The sequence below is a fragment of the Triticum aestivum genome, chromosome 5A, assembly GCF_018294505.1.
Source record: "Triticum aestivum cultivar Chinese Spring chromosome 5A, IWGSC CS RefSeq v2.1, whole genome shotgun sequence".
NCBI classification, from domain to species: Eukaryota; Viridiplantae; Streptophyta; class Magnoliopsida; order Poales; family Poaceae; genus Triticum; species Triticum aestivum.
The window spans coordinates 120,356,358-120,375,321 of NC_057806.1; positions in this window are offsets into that span (position 1 = coordinate 120,356,358).

Here is an 18,964-nt window from a genome sequence, read left to right on the forward strand (position 1 = left end):
GCCATGAGGAGCGCGGCCGGTGCGTCCGTGGGAACGCGACGAGCATGAGACGACGAACCAGCGGGAGTCATCGATGGAGTGGCGGTGCGGCCGTCCTGTTGCACCGAGGGGTGCAGCGAGGATGCTTGCTACTCATTCCCCGTCGGGACTGTGGCGGCGTTGGCGGCAGGCGATGGAGAGTGACGGGGTGGCCCGCCGATAGGGGTTGTCTGAGCGACGCGGGTGGCGAGGGCAGCCCGGCGCTCGGCATGGGCGCGACGTGCATCCGCCATGGAGACGATGGAGCGACGTGGAGCGACGGAAAGGAAGCTTTGGCGCACCCCTACCTGGCGCGCCAAATGTCGGATCGCGGGTTCCGGCAAAACCCTTAAGGTTTGAACACTGGGGTGCGCGCGAAGATCTCCTCCCCCTATCGATCCGTGTCCTAACTCACCCTAGATCTCACGAACTAACTCAACGAACTCGCAACACAAAGAACATGAGATTTATACTGGTTCGGGCCACCGTTGTGGTGTAATACCATACTCCAGTGTGGTGGTGGTGGATCGCCTCTTGGGCTGAGGATGAACAATACAAAGGGAAGAACAGCCTCCTCAGGTTGAGGTGTTCTTGTGCTTTGTGCGCTTGTGTGGCTAAGGATGATCTTGGATTCTCTTCCCCCTCGCCTATGGTGGTGGCTAGTCCTATTTATAGAGGCCCTGGTCCTCTCCCTAAATATTGAGCGGGAAGGGAGCCAACAACGGCCAATTTGAAATGGGACAGCTAGTACAAGCTAACCTGACAAAAGGTGGTCTTCGCCTGCCAAAGGTTCTTGTGGGGACGCCGTCCTGGGCTCCATGGTGACCTCCGTCTTGCTGCCCTTCTAGTCTTGGTCTCATTGCACCAATATGGAAACCTTTGCTTGATGCGTCGGTACTCCACGCCTGCGCTTCCCCCTTAGCACCAAAGAGGAAACAAGGACGTTGCGCGCGCTGGCGCCTGTCTGGCGCCCGCCTGGTCTCGATCGTCATGGCTTATGTCACGAGAACCTCGCGAGGTTTGCCCGACCTTGAACTCTCCGCCCCTCACGAGCCGGCCTGATGAGGCTGCTCCTGAGGAGGTCTTGTGTCGTCCGCCTCGCGAGGCTTGGCCCCTCGCGAGGGTCTTGATTCCTTGTTGATGAAGATGGACCATATAGGCCTTCCAGCAAAGCCACGCCGTGGGATGAAGGCAGGCAAGTCTAGGGACCCCCGTTCCCAGAACGCCGACAGCGTATAATCCATGGACTCAACATTAGTCATAAAGAACTCACATACTTATTGCAAAAATCTACAAGTCATCAAAAACCAAGCATTACGCGCATGCTCCTAGGGGGATATATTGGTAGGAAAAGACGATCGCTCGTCCCCGACCTCCACTCATAAGGAGGACAATCAAAGAAACACCTCATGCTTCAAATTTGTCACACAACGTTCACCATATGTGCATGCTATGGGACTTGCAAACTCTAACACAAGTATTTCTCAAATTCACAACCACTCAACTAGTATGACTCTAATATTACCATCTTCATATCTCAAAACAATCATCAAGTATCAAACTTCTCATAGTATTCAATGCACTCTATATGAAAGTTTTTATTATACCAATCTTGGATGCCTATCATATTAAGACTAGTTTTATAGCCAAAGCAAATTATCATGCTGTTCTAAAGGACTCTCAAAAAAATATGAGTGAATCATGAGAGATCAATAATTTCTAAAAAAAACCACCACCGTGCTCTAAAAGATATAAATGAAGCACTAGAGCAAAATTATCTAGCTCAAAAGATATAAGTGAAGCACAAAGAGTATTCTAATAAATTCTGATTCATGTGTGTCTCTCCAAAAGGTGTGAACAGCAAGGATGATTGTGGTAAACTAAAAAGCAAAGACTCAAATCATACAAGATGCTCCAAGCAAAACACATATCATGTGGTGAATAAAAATATAGCCTCAAGTAAAGTTACCAATGGACGAAGACGAAAGAGGGGATGCCTTCCGGGGCATCACCAAGCTTAGGCTTTTGGTTGTCCTTGAAATTTACCTTGGGGTGCCTTGGGCATCCCCAAGTTTAGGCTCTTCCCACTCCTTATTCCAAAATTCATCAAATCTTTACCCAAAAACTTGAAAACTTCACAACACAAAACTCAACAGAAAATCTCATGATCTCCGTTAGTATAAGAAAACAAACCACCACCCTAAGGTACTGTAATGAACTCATTTTTTATTTATATTGGTGTTAAACCTGCTGTATTCTAACTTCTCTATGGTTCATACCCCCGATACTAGCCATAGATTCATCAAAATAAGCAAACAACACACGAAAAACAGAATCTGTCAAAAACAGAACAGTCTGTAGTAATCTGTAGTTTTCGAATACTTCTGTAACTCCAAAAATACTGAGATATTAGGACGTCCTAAATAATTTGTATACTGATTTACTTCAGTTGGAATTAGTATTTTATCACTCTCTGGTAAAAAATGAAAATTATTCTCGTGAGCGCATACTTTCTGTTTTTTCAGCAAGATGAAACAACAATCATCCAAGAAGATCCTAAAGGCTTTACTTGGCACAAACACTAATTAAAACATAAAAGACACAAACATAACAGAAGATATATGATTTATATATTACTAAACAGGAACAAAAAACAAGAAACAAAAATAAAATTGGGTTGCCTCCCAACAAGCGCTATCGTTTAACGCCCCTAGCTAGGCATAAAAACAAGAATAGATCTAGGTATCATCATCTTTGGTAGGCAATTCTTCAATTGAACACTTATAACCCTTAGGAGTTTCCTTCTTTTTATTAATGATCGAACTCCTAGGCAAGAAATCAAGAAATTCATTTGTAGCAAAAGGTTCCTTAATGATAGTAAAAAAGTTGGGGTGAACACTTATTGATTTGAGATCTGCATTTTCCTTACTAGAAGATTCACCCTTATTCTTAGGAACATACATAAACTTGGCAACTTTGGTAGTAGGAGGGTTTGAAGTGTTTCTTACGGCAGAAAAGGTAGACCCTAAGTTGGTAATAATACCCTTAAGATTATCAATTCTAGTAGAATCTTGATCTATCTTCTCATTAACTATGGGTTCTTTTTCTCGAAAAATTTTTAGAGTAACTCCTACCTTAGATCCATATTGTAATTTGGTTGTGGATCTTTTTATCCAAATTCTCAATCAACTCTATGGTGGAAACTTTATTTTTGATGATTTCAAGCCTTTACATCACATGTTCCAAAGTTAAAATAGTTCCATTGACCAAAAGAGGTGGTGGGCCAATCAAATCTAACATAGCATTATAAGAATCAAAAGTATGGCTACCCAAGAAATTCCCTCCGGCAATGGTATCAAGAATATATCTGTTCCAAGGAGTGATGCCTACATAAAAATTGCGAAGAAGAACAGAAGTAGATTGCTTCCTAGTAGATCTATTCTGAGCATTGCAAATTCTACGCCATGCATCTTTTAATTTTCTCCCTCCCTTTGTTTAAAATTAAGAAATTCATGATCGGGATTACTAACAATGATAGAAGGACTAGCCATAACGGCAAAACAAACGATATAACACATGGACAAACAAGAAGCAAGCGAAAAGAGGCGAATGGAAAAATGGCGAATAAAACGACAAAGGTGAAGTGGGGGAGAGGAAAACGAGAGGCAAATGGCAAATAATGTAATGCGAGGGATAAGAGTTTTGATGGGTACTTCGTGTGTCTTGACTTGGCATAGATCTCCCCGGCAACGGCACCAGAAATCCTTCTTGCTACCTCTTGAGCATGCGTTGGTTTTCCCTTGAAGAGGAAAGGGTGATGCAGCAAAGTAGCGTAAGTATTTCCCTCAGTTTTTGAGAACCAAGGTATCAATCCAGTAGGAGACTACACGCAAGTCGCCTAGTACCTGCACAAACAATCAAGAACCTTGCAACCAATGCAATAAAGGGGTTGTAAATCCCTTCACGACCACTTGCAAAAGTGAGATCTGATAAAAATATTAAGATAAATATTTTTGGTATTTTTGTGGTATAGATTGGAAAATAAACATTGCAAAATAAATAGTAAACTAGAATTGTAGATTGGAAACTTATATGATGTAAAGTAGACCCGGGGGCCATAGGTTTCACTAGTGGCTTCTCTTAAGATAACATGTATCACGGTGGGTGAACAAATTACTGTCGAGCAATTGATAGAAAAGTGCATAGTTATGATGATATCTAAGGCAATGATCATGAATATAGGCATCACGTTCGTGACAAGTAGACCGAAATGATTCTGCATCTACTACTATTACTCCACACGTCAACCGCTATCCAGCATGCATCTAGAGTATTAAGTTCATAAGAACGGAGTAACGCATTAGGCAAGATGACATGATGTAGAGGGATAAAATCAAGCAATATGACATAAAACCCATCTTTTTATCCTTGATGGCAACAATACAATACGTGTCATTTCCCTTTCTATCACCGGGATCGAGCACCGCAAGATTGAACCCAAAGCTAAGCACTTCTCCTATTGCAAGAAAGATCAATCTAGTAGGCCAAACTAAACCGATAATTTGAAGAGACTTGCAAAGATATCAAATCATGCATATAAGAATTCAGAGAAGAATCAAATAATATTCATAGATAATCAAGTTCATAAACCCACAATTCAACGGATCTCGGCAAACAAACCGCAAAAGAGTTACATCGAATAGATCTCCAAGAGAATCGAGGAGAACCTTGTATTGAGAACCAAAGAGGGACAAGAGGCCATCTAGCTAATAACTATGGACCCGAAGGTCTGTGGTAAACTACTCACACATCATCGGAGAGGCTATGGTGTTGATGTAGAAGCCCTCCATGATCGAATCCCCCACCGGCGGAGTGCCGGAAAAGGCCCCAAGATGGGATCTAACGGGTACAGAAGGTTGCGGTGGTGGAAAAGGTGTTTCGTGGCTCTCCCCGATGGTAGGGTATAAGAGTATATATAGGCGATAGAAGTAGGTCGGTGGTGCTGCGAGGGGCCCACGAGGGTAGGGGCGCGCCCTCCTGCCTCGTGGCTTCCTCACTGCTTCCTTGACGTCCACTCCAAGTCTCCTGGATTGCGTTTGTTAGAAAAACGATCCTCGCAAAGGTTTTTTTCCGTTTGGATTCCGTTTGATATTCCTTTTCTGTGAAACACTGAAATAGGCAAAAAAACAGCAATTTGCACCGGGCCTTTGGTTAATACGTTAGTCCCAAAAATAATATAAAATGCATAGTAAAGCCCATTAAACATCCAAAACAGATAATATAATAGCATGGAACAATCAAAAATTATAGATACGTTGGAGACATATCAGAGGACCCCAAGTAGGATTCCTCCTACTTGGGGCACCCCCTTGGCTGCCTCTCCTCCCCTCCAACCTATATATATGAAGGGGGGCACCGCTAGAACACACACCAACAATTGTTAGTCATGTGCGGTGCCCCCTCCATGATACGTCTCCAACATATCTATAATTTTTGATTGCTCCATGCTATATTATCTACTGTTTTGGACATTATTGGGCTTTATTATCCACTTTTATATTATTTTTGGGACTAACCTATTAACCGGAGGCCTAGCCCAGAATTGCTGTTTTCTTGCCTATTTTAGGGTTTCGAAGAAAAGGAATATCAAACGGAGTACAAACGGAATGAAAGCTTCGGGAACGTGATTTTCTCGCCGAACAAGATCCAGGAGACTTGGACCCTACGTCAAGCAACCAACAGGGAGGCCACGAGGTAGGGGGCGCGCCTACCCTCCCCCCCAGGCGCGCCCTCCACCCTCGTGGGCCCCCTGTTGCTCCACCGACATACTTCTTCCTCCTATATATACCTATGTACCCCCAAACGATCAGATACGGAGCCAAAAACCTAATTCCACCGCCGCAACCTTCTGTATCCACGAGATCCCATCTTGGGGCCTGTTCCGGAGCTCCGCCGGAGGGGGCATCCATCACGAAGGGCTTCTACATCAACACCATAGCCTCTCCGATGAAGTGTGAGTAGTTTACCTCAGACCTTCGGGTCCATAGTTATTAGCTAGATGGCTTCTTCTCTCTTTTTGGATCTCAATACAATGTTCTCCCCCTCTCTTGTGGAGATCTATTCGATGTAATCTTCTTTTTGCGGTGTGTTTGTTGAGACCGATGAATTGTGGGTTTATGATCAAGATTATCTATGAACAATATTTGAATCTTCTCTGAATTCTTTTATGTATGATTGGTTATCTTTGCAAGTCTCTTCGAATTATCAGTTTGGTTTGGCCTACTAGATTGATCTTTCTTGCAATGGGAGAAGTGCTTAGCTTTGGGTTCAATCTTTCGGTGTCCTTTCCCAGTGACAGTAGGGGCAGCAAGGCACGTATTGTATTGTTGCCATCGAGGATAACAAGATGTGGTTTTTATCATATTGCATGAATTTATCCCTCTACATCATGTCATCTTGCTTAAGGTGTTACTCTATTTTCATGAACTTAATACTCTAGATGCAAGCTGGATAGCGGTAGATGAGTGGAGTAATAGTAGTAGATGCAGGCAGGAGTTGGTCTACTTGTCTTAGACGTGATGCCTATATACATGATCATACCTAGGCATTCTCATAACTATGCTCAATTCTGTCAATTGCTCAACAGTAATTCATTCACCCACCGTAAAATACTTATGCTCTTGAGAGAAGCCACTAGAGAAACCTATGGCCCCGGGGTCTATCTTCATCATATTAATCTTCCAATACTTAGTTATTTCCTTTGCTTTTTACTTTGCTTTTATTTTACTTTGCATCTTTATCACAAAAATACCAAAAATATTATCCTATCATATCTATCAGATCTCACTCTCGAAGTGACCGTGAAGGGATTGACAACCCCTTATCGCGTTGGTTGCGAGGAGTTATTTGTTTTGTGCAGGTACAAGGGACTCGCGCGCAGCCTCCTACTGGATTGATATCTTGGTTCTCAAAAACTGAGGGAAATACTTACGCGACTTTGCTGCATCATCCTTTCCTCTTCAAGGAAATCCAACGCGGTGCTCAAGAGGTAGCAAGAAGATTTCTGGCGCCGTTGCCGGGGAGGTTCACACAAGTCGAGATTTGACTCCCGACAACGAGCCATTTCTGGCGCCGTTGCCGGGGAGTCTACGCAAAAGTCAACATACCAAGTACCCATCACAACCCTTATCTCCCGCATTACATTATTTGCCATTTGCCTCTCGTTTTCCTCTCCCCCACTTCACCTTTGACGTTTTATTCGCCCTCTCTCTCTCTATCCTCCCTCTCTTTCTCTATTTGCCTCTGTTTGCCCGCTTGCTTTTTGTTTGCTTCTGTGTTGGATTGCTTGCTTGTCACGATGGCTCAAGATAACACTAAATTGTGTGACTTTACCAATACCAACAACAATGATTTTATTAGCACTCCGATTGCTCCTCTTACCGATGCTGAATCTTGTGAAATTAATGCCGCTTTGCTGAATCTTGTCATGAAAGATCCGTTTTCCGTCCTTCCTAGTGAAGATGTCGCTACCCATCTAAATAGCTTCGTTGATTTGTATGATATGCAAAAGAAGAAAGATGTGGACAACGATATTGTTAAGTTGAAGCTATTTCCGTTTTCGCTTAGAGATCGTGCTAAAGCTTGGTTTTCGTCTTTTCCTAAAAATAGTATTGATTCTTGGAACAAGTGCAAAGATGCTTTTATCTCTAAGTATTTTCCTCCCGCTAAGATCATCTCCCTTAGAAACGATATTATGAATTTTAAGCAACTTGATCATGAACATGTTGCAGAAGCTTGGGAGAGGATGAAATTAATGATACGTAATTGCCCTACTCATGGTTTGAATTTGTGGATGATTATACAAAATTTTTATGCCGGATTGAATTTTGCTTCTAGAAATCTTTTAGATTCGGCCGCGGGAGGCACTTTTATGGAAATCACTTTAGGAGAAGCTACTAAAATCCTAGATAATATTATGGTTAATTATTCTCAATGGCATACTGAAAGATCTACTAATAAAAAGGTGCATGCGATAGAAGAAATTAATGTTTTGAGTGGAAAGATGGATGAACTTATGAAATTATTTGCTAGTAAGAGTGTTTCTTCTGATCCTAATGATATGCCCTTGTCTACTTTGATTGAGAATAATAATGAATCTATGGATGTGAATTTTGTTGGTAGGAACAATTTTGGTAACAACGCGTATAGAGGAAATTTTAATCCTAGGCCTTATCCTAGTAATCCCTCTAATAATTATGGTAATTCCTACAACAATTCTTATGGAAATTATAATAAGATGCCCTCTGATTTTGAATCTAATATTAAAGAATTTATTACTTCGCAAAAGAATTTCAATGCTTTGATTGAAGAAAAATTGCTTAAGATTGATGAGTTGGCTAGGAACGTTGATAGAATTTCTCTTGATGTTGATTCTTTGAAACTTAGATCTATTCCTCCTAAGCATGATATCAATGAGTCTCTCAAAGCCATGAGAATTTCCATTGATGAGTGCAAAGAAAGAACCGCTAGGATGCGTGCTAAGAAAGATGCCTTTATAAGAGCGTGTTCTTCTAGTTCCTATGAAAATAAAGATGAAGATCTAAACGTTATTGATGTGTCCCCTATTAAATCTTTGTTTTTCAATATGAATCTTGATAATGATGGGACTGAATATGATCCACCTTTACCTAGAAGGCGTTCCAAAATTCAGAGTTTTTAGATCTTGATGCTAAATTTGATGAAAGTGGGATCGAAGAAATTAAAACCCTAGATGTTGCTAAACCCACTATTTTGGATTTCAAGGAATTTAATTATGAAAATTGCTCTTTGATTGATTGTATTTCCTTGTTGCAATCCGTGCTAAATTCTCCTCATGCTTATAGTCAAAATAAAGTGTTTACTAAACATATCGTTGATGCCTTGATGCAATCTTATGAAGAAAAACTTGAGTTGGAAGTTTCTATCCCTAGAAAATTTTATGATGAGCAGGAACCAACTATTAAAATTAAGATTAAAGATCATGAGTTCTATGCTTTATGTGATTTGGGTGCTAGTGTTTCCACTATTCCAAAGACTTTGTGTGATTTGTTAGGTTTCCGTGATTTTGATGATTGCTCTTTAAACTTGCACCTTGCGGATTCCACTATTAAGAAACCAATGGGAAGAATCAATGATGTTATTATTGTCGCAAATAGGAATTATGTGCCCATAGATTTTATTGTTCTTGACATAGATTGCAATCCTTCATGTCCTATTATTCTTGGTAGACCTTTCCTTAGAACGATTGGTGCAATTATTGATATGAAGGAAGGAAATATTAGATTCCAATTTCCGTTAAGGAAAGGCATGGAACACTTTCCTAGAAAGAAAATTAAATTACCTTATGAATCTATTATGAGAGCCACTTATGGATTGCCTACCAAAGATGGCAATACCTAGATCTATCCTTGCTTTTTATGCCTAGCTAGGGGCGTTAAACGATAGCGCTTGTTGGGAGGCAACCCAATTTTATTTTTATTCCTTGCTTTTTGCTCCTGTTTAGTAATAAATAATTTACCTAGCATATGTTTTGGTTGTGTTTTTTGTGTTTAATTAGTGTTTGTGCCAAGTAGAACCGTTGGGAAGACTTGGGGAAAGTCTTGTTATCTTGCTGTAAAAAACAGAAACTTTAGCGCTCACGAGAACTGCTGCCATTTTTATTTGGAAAGTGCTATTTAGTTAATTATTTTTGCAAATGATTAATAGATAACTTCCGCACGTCAAGCAATTTATTTTAGAATTTTTGGGGTTACAGATATTGCGCTAGCTACAGATTACTACAGACTGTTCTGTTTTTGACAGATTCTGTTTTTCGTGTTTTTTTGCTTATTTTGATGAATCTATGGCTAGTAAAATAGTTTATAAACCATAGAGAAGTTGGAATACAGTAGGTTTAACACCAATATAAATAAAGAATGAGTTCATTACAGTATCTTGAAGTGGTCTTTTGTTTTCTTTCGCTAACGGAGCTCACGAGATTTTCTACTTTAAGTTTTGTGTTGTGAAGTTTTCAAGTTTTGGGTAAAGATTTGATGGATTGTGAAACAAAGAGTGGAAAGAGCCTAAGCTCGGGGATGCCCATGGAACCCCCAAGATAATCTAAGGACACCTAAAAGCCAAAGCTTGGGGATGCCCCGGAAGGCATCCCCTCTTTCGTCTACTTCTATCGGTAACTTTACTTGGAGCTATATTTTTATTCACCACATGATATGTGTTTTGCTTGGAGCGTCTTGTATGATTTGAGTCTTTGCTTTTTAGTTTACCACAATAATCCTTGTTGTACACACCTTTTGAGAGAGCCATACATGATTTGGAATTTGTTAGAATACTCTATGTGCTTCGCTTATATCATTTGAGTTATATAGTTTTGCTCTAGTACTTCACTTATATTTTTTTAGCACGGTGGTGGAATTGTTTTATAGAAACTATTGATCTCTCATGCTTCACTTATATTACTTTGAGAGTCGTAAATAGCATGGTAATTTGCTTAAATAATCCTAATATGCTTGGTATTCAAGAATAGTAAAAACTTTCTTATGAGTGTGTTGAATGCTATGAGAAGTTTGATGCTTGATAATTGTTTTAAGATATGAAGATGGTGATATTAAAGTTGTGCTAGTTGAGTAGTTGTGAATTTGAGAAATACTTGTTTTAAAGTTTGTGATTCCCATAGCATGCACGTATGGTGAACCGTTATGTGATGAAGTCGGAGCATGATTTATTTTTTGATTGTCTTCCTTATGAGTGGCGGTCGGGGACGAGCGATGGTCTTTTCCTACCAATCTATCCCCCTAGGAGCATGCGCGTAATACTTTGCTTTGATAACTTGTAGATTTTTGCAATAAGTATATGAGTTCTGTATGACTAATGTTGAGTCCATGGATTATACGCACTTTTCTTCCTTCCACCATTGCCAGCCTCTCTAATACCGCCACCCATCATATACCTTCCTCAAAACAGCCACCATACCTACCTATTATGGCATTTCCATAGCCATTCTGAGATATATTGCCATGCAACTTTCCACCATTCCGTTTATTATGACACACTCCATCATTGTCATATTGCTTAGCATGATCATGTAGTTGACATCGTATATGTGGCAAAGCCACCATTCATAATTCTTTCATACATGTCACTCTTGATTCATTGCATATCCCGGTACACCGCCGGAGGCATTCATATAGAGTCATATTTTGTTCTAAGTATCGAGGTGTAATTGTTGAGTTGTAAGAAAATAAAAGTGTGATGATCATCATTATTAGAGCATTGTCCCAGTGAGGAAAGGATGATGGAGACTATGATTCCCCCACAAGTCGGGATGAGACTCCGGATGAAAAATAAAAAAGGAAAGAAAAGAGGCCATAAAAAAAGAGAAAAGGCCCAAATAAAAAAAAGAGAGAAAAAGAGAGAAGGGACAATGTTACTATCCTTTACGACACTTGTGCTTCAAAGTAGCACCATGATATTCATGATAGAGAGTCTCTCATTTCGTCACTTTCATATACTAGTGGGAATTTTTCATTATAGAACTTGGCTTGTATATTCCAATGATGGGCTTCCTCAAAATGCCCTAGGTCTTCATGAGCAAGCAAGTTGGATGCACACCCACTTAGTTTCTTTTGTTGAGCTTTCATATACTTATAGCTCTAGTGCATCCGTTGCATGGCAATCCCTACTCACTCACATTGATATCTATTGATGGGCATCTCCATAGCCCGTTGATACGCCTAGTTGATGTGAGACTATCTTCTCCCTTTTTGTCTTCTCCACAACCACCATTCTATTCCATATATAGTGCTATATCCATGGCTCACGCTCATGTATTGCGTGAAGATTGAAAAAGTTTGAGAATGTCAAAAGTATGAAACAATTGCTTGGCTTGTCATCGGGATTGTGCATGATTTAAATACTTTGTGTGGTGAATATAGAGCATAGCCAGACTATATGATTTTGTAGGGATAACTTTCTTTGGCCATGTTATTTTGAGAAGACATGATTGCTTTGTTAGTATGCTTGAAGTATTATTATTTTTATGTCAATATTAAACTTTTGTCTCGAATCTTTCGGATCTGAATATTCATACCACAATTAAGAAGAATTACATTAAAATTATGCCAAGTAGCATTCCACATCAAAAATTCTGTTTTTATCATTTACCTACTCGAGGACAAGCAGGAATTAAGCTTGGGGATGCTTGATACGTCTCCAACGTATCTATAATTTTTGATTGCTCCATGCTATATTATCTACTGTATTGGACATTATTTGGCTTTATTATCCACTTTTATATTATTTTTGGGACTAACCTATTAACCGGAGGCCGAGCCCAGAATTGCTGTTTTTTTGCCTATTTTAGGGTTTCGAAGAAAAGGAATATCAAACGAAGTCCAAACGGAATGAAACCTTAGGGAACATGATTTTCTCGCCGAACAAGATCCAGGAGACTTGGACCCTATGTCAAGCAACCAACAGGGAAGCCACGAGGTAGGGGGCACACCTACCCCCCCCCCCTAGGCACACCCTCCACCCTCGTGGGGCCCATGTTGCTCCACCGACGTACTTCTTCCTCCTATATATACCTACGTACCCCCAAACGATCAGATATGGAGCCAAAAACCTAATTCCACCGCCGCAACCTTCTGTATCCACGAGATCCCATCTTGGGGCCTGTTCCAGAGCTTCGCCGGAGGGGGCATCCATCACGGAGGGCTTCTACATCAACACCATAGCCTCTCCGATGAAGTGTGAGTAGTTTACCTCAGACCTTTGGGTCCATAGTTATTAGCTAGATGGCTTCTTCTCTCTTTTTGGATCTCAACACAATCTTCTCCCCCTCTCTTGTGGAGATCTATTCGATGTAGTCTTCTTTTTGCGGTGTGTTTGTTGAGACCGATGAATTGTGGGTTTATGATCAAGATTATCTATGAACAACTATTGAATCTTCTCTGAATGCTTTTATGTATGATTGTTTATCTTTGCAAGTCTCTTCGAATTATCAGTTTGGTTTGGCCTACTAGATTGATCTTTCTTGCAATGGGAGAAGTGCTTAGCTTTGGGTTCAATCTTGCGGTGTCCTTTCCCGGTGACAGTAGGGGCAGCAAGGCACGTATTGTATTGTTGCCATCGAGGATAACAAGATGGGTTTTTTATCATATTGCATGAATTTATCCCTCTACATCATGTCATCTTATTTAAGGCGTTACTCTATTTTCATGAACTTAATACTCTAGATGCATGCTGGATAGCGGTCGATGAGTGGAGTAATAGTAGTAGATGCAGGCAGGAGTCGGTCTACTTGTCTCGGACGTGATGCCTATATACATGATCATACCTAGATATTCTCATAACTATGCTCAATTTTGTCAATTGCTCAACAGTAATTCGTTCACCCATCATAAAATACTTATGCTCTTGAGAGAAGCCACTAGTGAAACCTATGGCCCCTGGGTCTATCTTCATCATATTAATCTTCCAATACTTAGTTATTTCCTTTGCTTTTTTACTTTGCTTTTATTTTACTTTGCATCTTTATCACAAAAATACCAAAAATATTATCCTATCATATCTATCAGATCTCACTCTCGTAAGTGACCATGAAGGGATTGACAACCCCTTATCGCGTTGGTTGCAAGGAGTTATTTGTTTTGTGCAGGTACAAGGGACTCGCGTGCAGCCTCCTACTGGATTGATACCTTGGTTCTCAAAAACCGAGGGAAATACTTACGCGACTTTGCTGCATCATCCTTTACTCTTCACGGAAATCCAACGCAGTGCTCAAGAGGTAGCACTCCACATTTTACACCTCCGGTCATATCTTCGTAGTGCTTAGGGGAAGCCCTACGCGGATCACTTCACCATCACCGTCACCACGTCGTCGCGCTGACGGAACTCTCCCTCGACACTTTGCTGGATCAAGAGTTCGAGGGACGTCATCGAGCTGAACGTGTGCAGAACTCGAAGGTGCCGTACGTTCGATGCTTGATCGGTCAGAATGATAAGAAATTCGACTACGTCAACCGCGTTGTCAAACGCTTCCACTTTCGGTCTACGAGGGTACGTGGACACACTCTCCCCCTCTTGTTGCTATGCATCTCCTAAATAGATCTTGCGTGACCGTAGGATTTTTTTTTAAATTGCATGCTATGTTTCCCAACAACTAGATCACAAAGGATTTGATTGGATGGTTTGAGTGGAAAGCCCTTTGAAATCAGCACAAGGAGGATGAGTTTTGCCTCAGAAACTATGATGCGAGTGGAGTTTGCTTCAAAAGATACGGGTGAGATAGGTGGGGGAATAGGCTAGACCATTAATCTGACCATTACCAACTTTATTGCACATCTGGGAGGCTCCGACTGGTTTTCTCGGTGCCTCCGATGTGAACAAAGGTAGCAACTTTCAAAATCATTGGTCAGTTCAACTGCAATCAATCGGTCGATCCGAGATGAACACTTCGTAGTGGCACACTCTCTATTATCACTTCAGAAGTTCCGACTGGTTTTGCTTGGAATTTTCGACATGGTTGATATCTACTACGCAACTTTATTCTCGTAGACACGTGTTGGGCCTCCAAGCGTAGAGTTTTGTAGGACAGTAGGAATTTTCCCTCAAGTGGATGACCTAAGGTTTATCAATCCATGGGAGGTGTAGGATGAAGATGGTCTCTCTCAAACGACCCTGCAATCAAATATAAGAAATCTCTTGTGTCCCCAACACACCCAATACAATGGCAATTTGTATAGGTGCACTAGTTCGGCGAAGAGATGGTGATACAAGTGTAATATGGATGGTAGAAATATATTTTTATCATCTGAATAAATAAATAAAAGCAATGTAGCAATAGTAAACGGGCACAAAAACAATATTGCAATGCTTAAAAACAAGGCATAGGGTCCTTACTTTCACTAGTGCAATCTCTCAACAGTGCTAATATAATTGGATCGTATAACCGTCCCTCAATGTGCAACGAAGAATCACTCCAAAGTTCCTATCTAGCGGATAACATAAGATGGAATTGTTTGTAGGGTACGAAACCACCTCAAAGCTATTCTTTCCGATCATTCTATCCTAGAGTTCATAATAAAATAACACGAAGCTATTCTTTCTGATTGATCTAACCAAGAGTTCGTACTAAAATAACACCAAAGCAAATTCAGATTCATAATATTCAATCCAACACAAATAACTTCAAAGAGTGCCCCAAGATTTCTACCAGAGAAACAAAGACAAGAACGTGCATCAACCCCTATGCATAGATTACCCCAATGTCACCTCGAGAATCCACGAGTTGAGTGCCAAAACATATATCAAGTGAATCAATACGATACCCCATTGTCACCATGAGTATTCAATTGCAAGACATATATCAAGTGTTCTCAAATCCATAAAAGTGTTCAATCCGATAACAACGAAATCTCAAAGGGAAAAACTCAATTCATCACAACAAGATAGAGACGGGAAAACACCATATGATATGACTATATTAACAAAGCACGCGATACATCAAGATCGTGACATCTCAAGAACACAAGAGAGAGAGAGAGAGAGAGAGATTAAACACATAGCTACTGGTACAAACCCTCAGCCCCGAGGGTGGACTACTCCCTCGTCATCGTGGTGGCTGCCGGGATGATGAAGATGGCCACCGGAGATGATTCCCCCCTCCGACAGGGTACCAGAATGGGGTCGAGATTGGTTTTCAGTGGCGACAAAGGCCTACGGCAGTGGAACTTATGGTCTAGGTTAACCCCGAGAGTTTTTGGAATATTTTTGAATTTATAGGGTAAAGAGGGGTGAGGGAGGCCACCGAGGTGGGCACAACCCACCTGGGCGCGCCTGGGCCCCCAGGCGCGCCCTGGTGGGTTGTGCCCCCCTTGGGGCACCCCCCAGGTGCTGCTCTGGCCCATTGCTGGTCTTCTGGTCCATAAAAAATCCACAAAAAAGTTTTGTGATGTTTGGACTCCTTTTGATATTGATTTCCTGTGATGTAGAAAACATGCAAAAAACAACAAATGGCACTTGGCACTATGTCAATAGGTTAGTCCCAAAAAATGATATAAAATGACTATAAAATGATTATAAAACATCCAAGAATGATAATATAATAGCATGGAACAATAAAAAATTATAGATACGTTAGAGATGTATCAATGGTTACAAAAGGTTTACCAAGTGATTCAGTGGTTCCAAATGGAATAGTTGGAGTCTCTGACGGGACTAGCGTTTGTAGAATGGCTATATATGGTATGACTCGATGGGTTCGACTAAAGAGCTTCAGCAGGTCCGAGGTGAATGAAACTAGGTAGATATAGTTGAATCTTTGAATGAATTTGAGGAGTTTTGGACATAGATATTTGAGCACATGGAGCACGAGGCTCATTATCACATCCTCGTCCCCTTTAGATAGTATCGACATGCCTATGGACCTCCCTCCAGTGAATGTGTTTTTCTTGGCTACCTGTTGCCTCATCAAGGCCATCGTTGCATGGGCCTCTCTGCCTGCCCCATCATTATCTCCTGACACATTGTTTTTTACGAGTGTAGGTTTCCTTTGCTGAGAACAACCCTACTCCCACCAATGGCTCACTTGATTCCTATTTGATCCGGCTATACTACAACCCGTCTTGCATCTAACGCATCCAGCCCAGCCCAACATGCATGTGCCTGTAGCCACATGAGTTACACCAACCTCCTCTAAACAAGCAACAATCGATCCATGCTCTTCCCCACATGTGCACACACCTACTACACCCTCCATCGAGCACTCCACGCCCGGCTCCTCCAATGTATCATCTCCACCAGTCAACTCACCCAGACCGTCCCTAACTCCGCCTTTGCCTATGCCACTACAATTGCATACTCTTGTGCTTCTCCTCGTGCCACTCCAACTGTTAACACACACACACACACACACACACACACACACACACACAACCTCTCACTCGTTCAAAGAGGGGCATTATCAAACCCGTCAGCCGTCTTAATCTCCCTGTTATTCATTCATCTATTTCCCCTATCCCTAAAATGTACTGGGCTGCCCCCATGATCTAATTTGACGCGCTGCTATGCCTGGCGAGTACAATGCTCTAATCCAGAACCACACATGGACTCTTGTTCCTTACCTGATCGGCTAATATTTTCCAGGTAAATGTATATTCAAGCACAAGTTTGTGGCGGATGGCAGCCTTGATCGCTACAAGGCACGATGGGTTGTATGCGACTTTCTCACTAATCGAGCATTGAATTTGACGAGACCCTTAACCCGGTTTTCAAGACGTCCACCATTCATGTGGTTCTCAACATCGCCATCTTGCATGCTTGGCCGGTCCACCAACTTGACCTCAAGAATGCCTTCCTCCATGGAATGCTTGACGAGGAGGTGTACTTCAAGCAACCCCCAGGCTTCATCGACCCATCTCGCCCTCGCCATATTTTCCTCCTTTAGAAGTCCTTGTACAGCCTCAAGCAGGCTCCTCGGGCGTGGTGCCAGTGTTTCACCCACTATGCTCATTGGCTTGGATTCGTCTCATCTCTCTCGGGGGCCTCCTTGTTTTTTACGTAGGAATCAGCTTGTACGTTGATGAGATCATCCTCACCCCCTTTTCACCACGGCTACTCCAACACATCAGTGACCTCCTCCATGACGAGTACTGATGACCCACAAGTATAGGGGATCTATCATAGTCATTTCGATAAGTGAGAGTGTCGAATCCAATGAGGAGCAGAAGGAAATGACAAGCGGTTTTCAGCAAGGTATTCCTTGGAAGCACTGAAATTATCAGTAACAGATGGTTGTGTGATAAGATAATTCGTAATGGGTAACAAGTGACAAGTGTAACTAAGGTGCAGCAAGGTACTCAATCTTTTTTGTAGCAAAGAACAAGCCTGGACAAACTCTTATATAAAGCAAAGCACTCCCGAGGACACATGGGAATTATTGTCAAGTTAGTTTTCATCATGCTCATATGATTCACGTTCGTTACTTTGATAATTTGATATGTGGGTGGACCGGTGCTTGGTTGCTGTCCTTACTTGGACAAGCCTCCCGCTTATGATTAACCCCTCTCGCAAGCATCCGCAACTATGAAAGAAGAATTAAGATAAATCTAACCATAGCATGAAACATGTGGATCTAAATCAGCCCCTTACGAAACAACGCATAAACTAGGGTTTAAGCTTCTGTCACTCTAGCAACCCATCATCTACTTATTACTTCTCAATGCCTTCCCCTAGGGCCAAATCATGGTGAAGTGTCATGTAGTCGACATTCACATAACACCACTAGAGGAGACACAACATACATCTCAACAAAATATCGAACAAATACCAAATTCACATGATTACTAATAACAAGACTTCTCCCATGTCCTCAGGAACAAACGTAACTACTCACAAAGCATATTCATGTTCATAATCAGAGGGGTAGTAAATAGCATTAAGGATCTGAACATATGATCTTCCACTGAATAAACCAACTAGCATCCACTATAAGGAGTAATCAACACTACTAGCAACCCATAGGTACCAATATGAGGTTTTGAGATAAAGATCGGATACAAGAGATGAACTAGGGTTTGAGAGGAGATGGTGCTGGTGAAGATGTTGATGGAGATTGACCCCATCTTAATGAGAGGATCGTTGGTAATGACGATGGCTTCGATTTCCCCCTCAGGGAGGGAAGTTTCCCCGACAGAACAGCTCCGCCGCAGCCCTAGATTGCTTCTGCCCAGGTTCCATCTCGAGACTGCGGCGCTTCGTCCCGAAAGCTTCCTTCTGATTTTTTCCAGGTCAAAAGACATCATATAGCAGAAGATGGGTATCGGAGGCCTGCTAGGGGGGCCACAAGCCCTGGGGGCGCGCCCAGGGGGTAGGGCGCGCCCCCAGGCTTGTGGCCTCCTGGTGGGTCCCC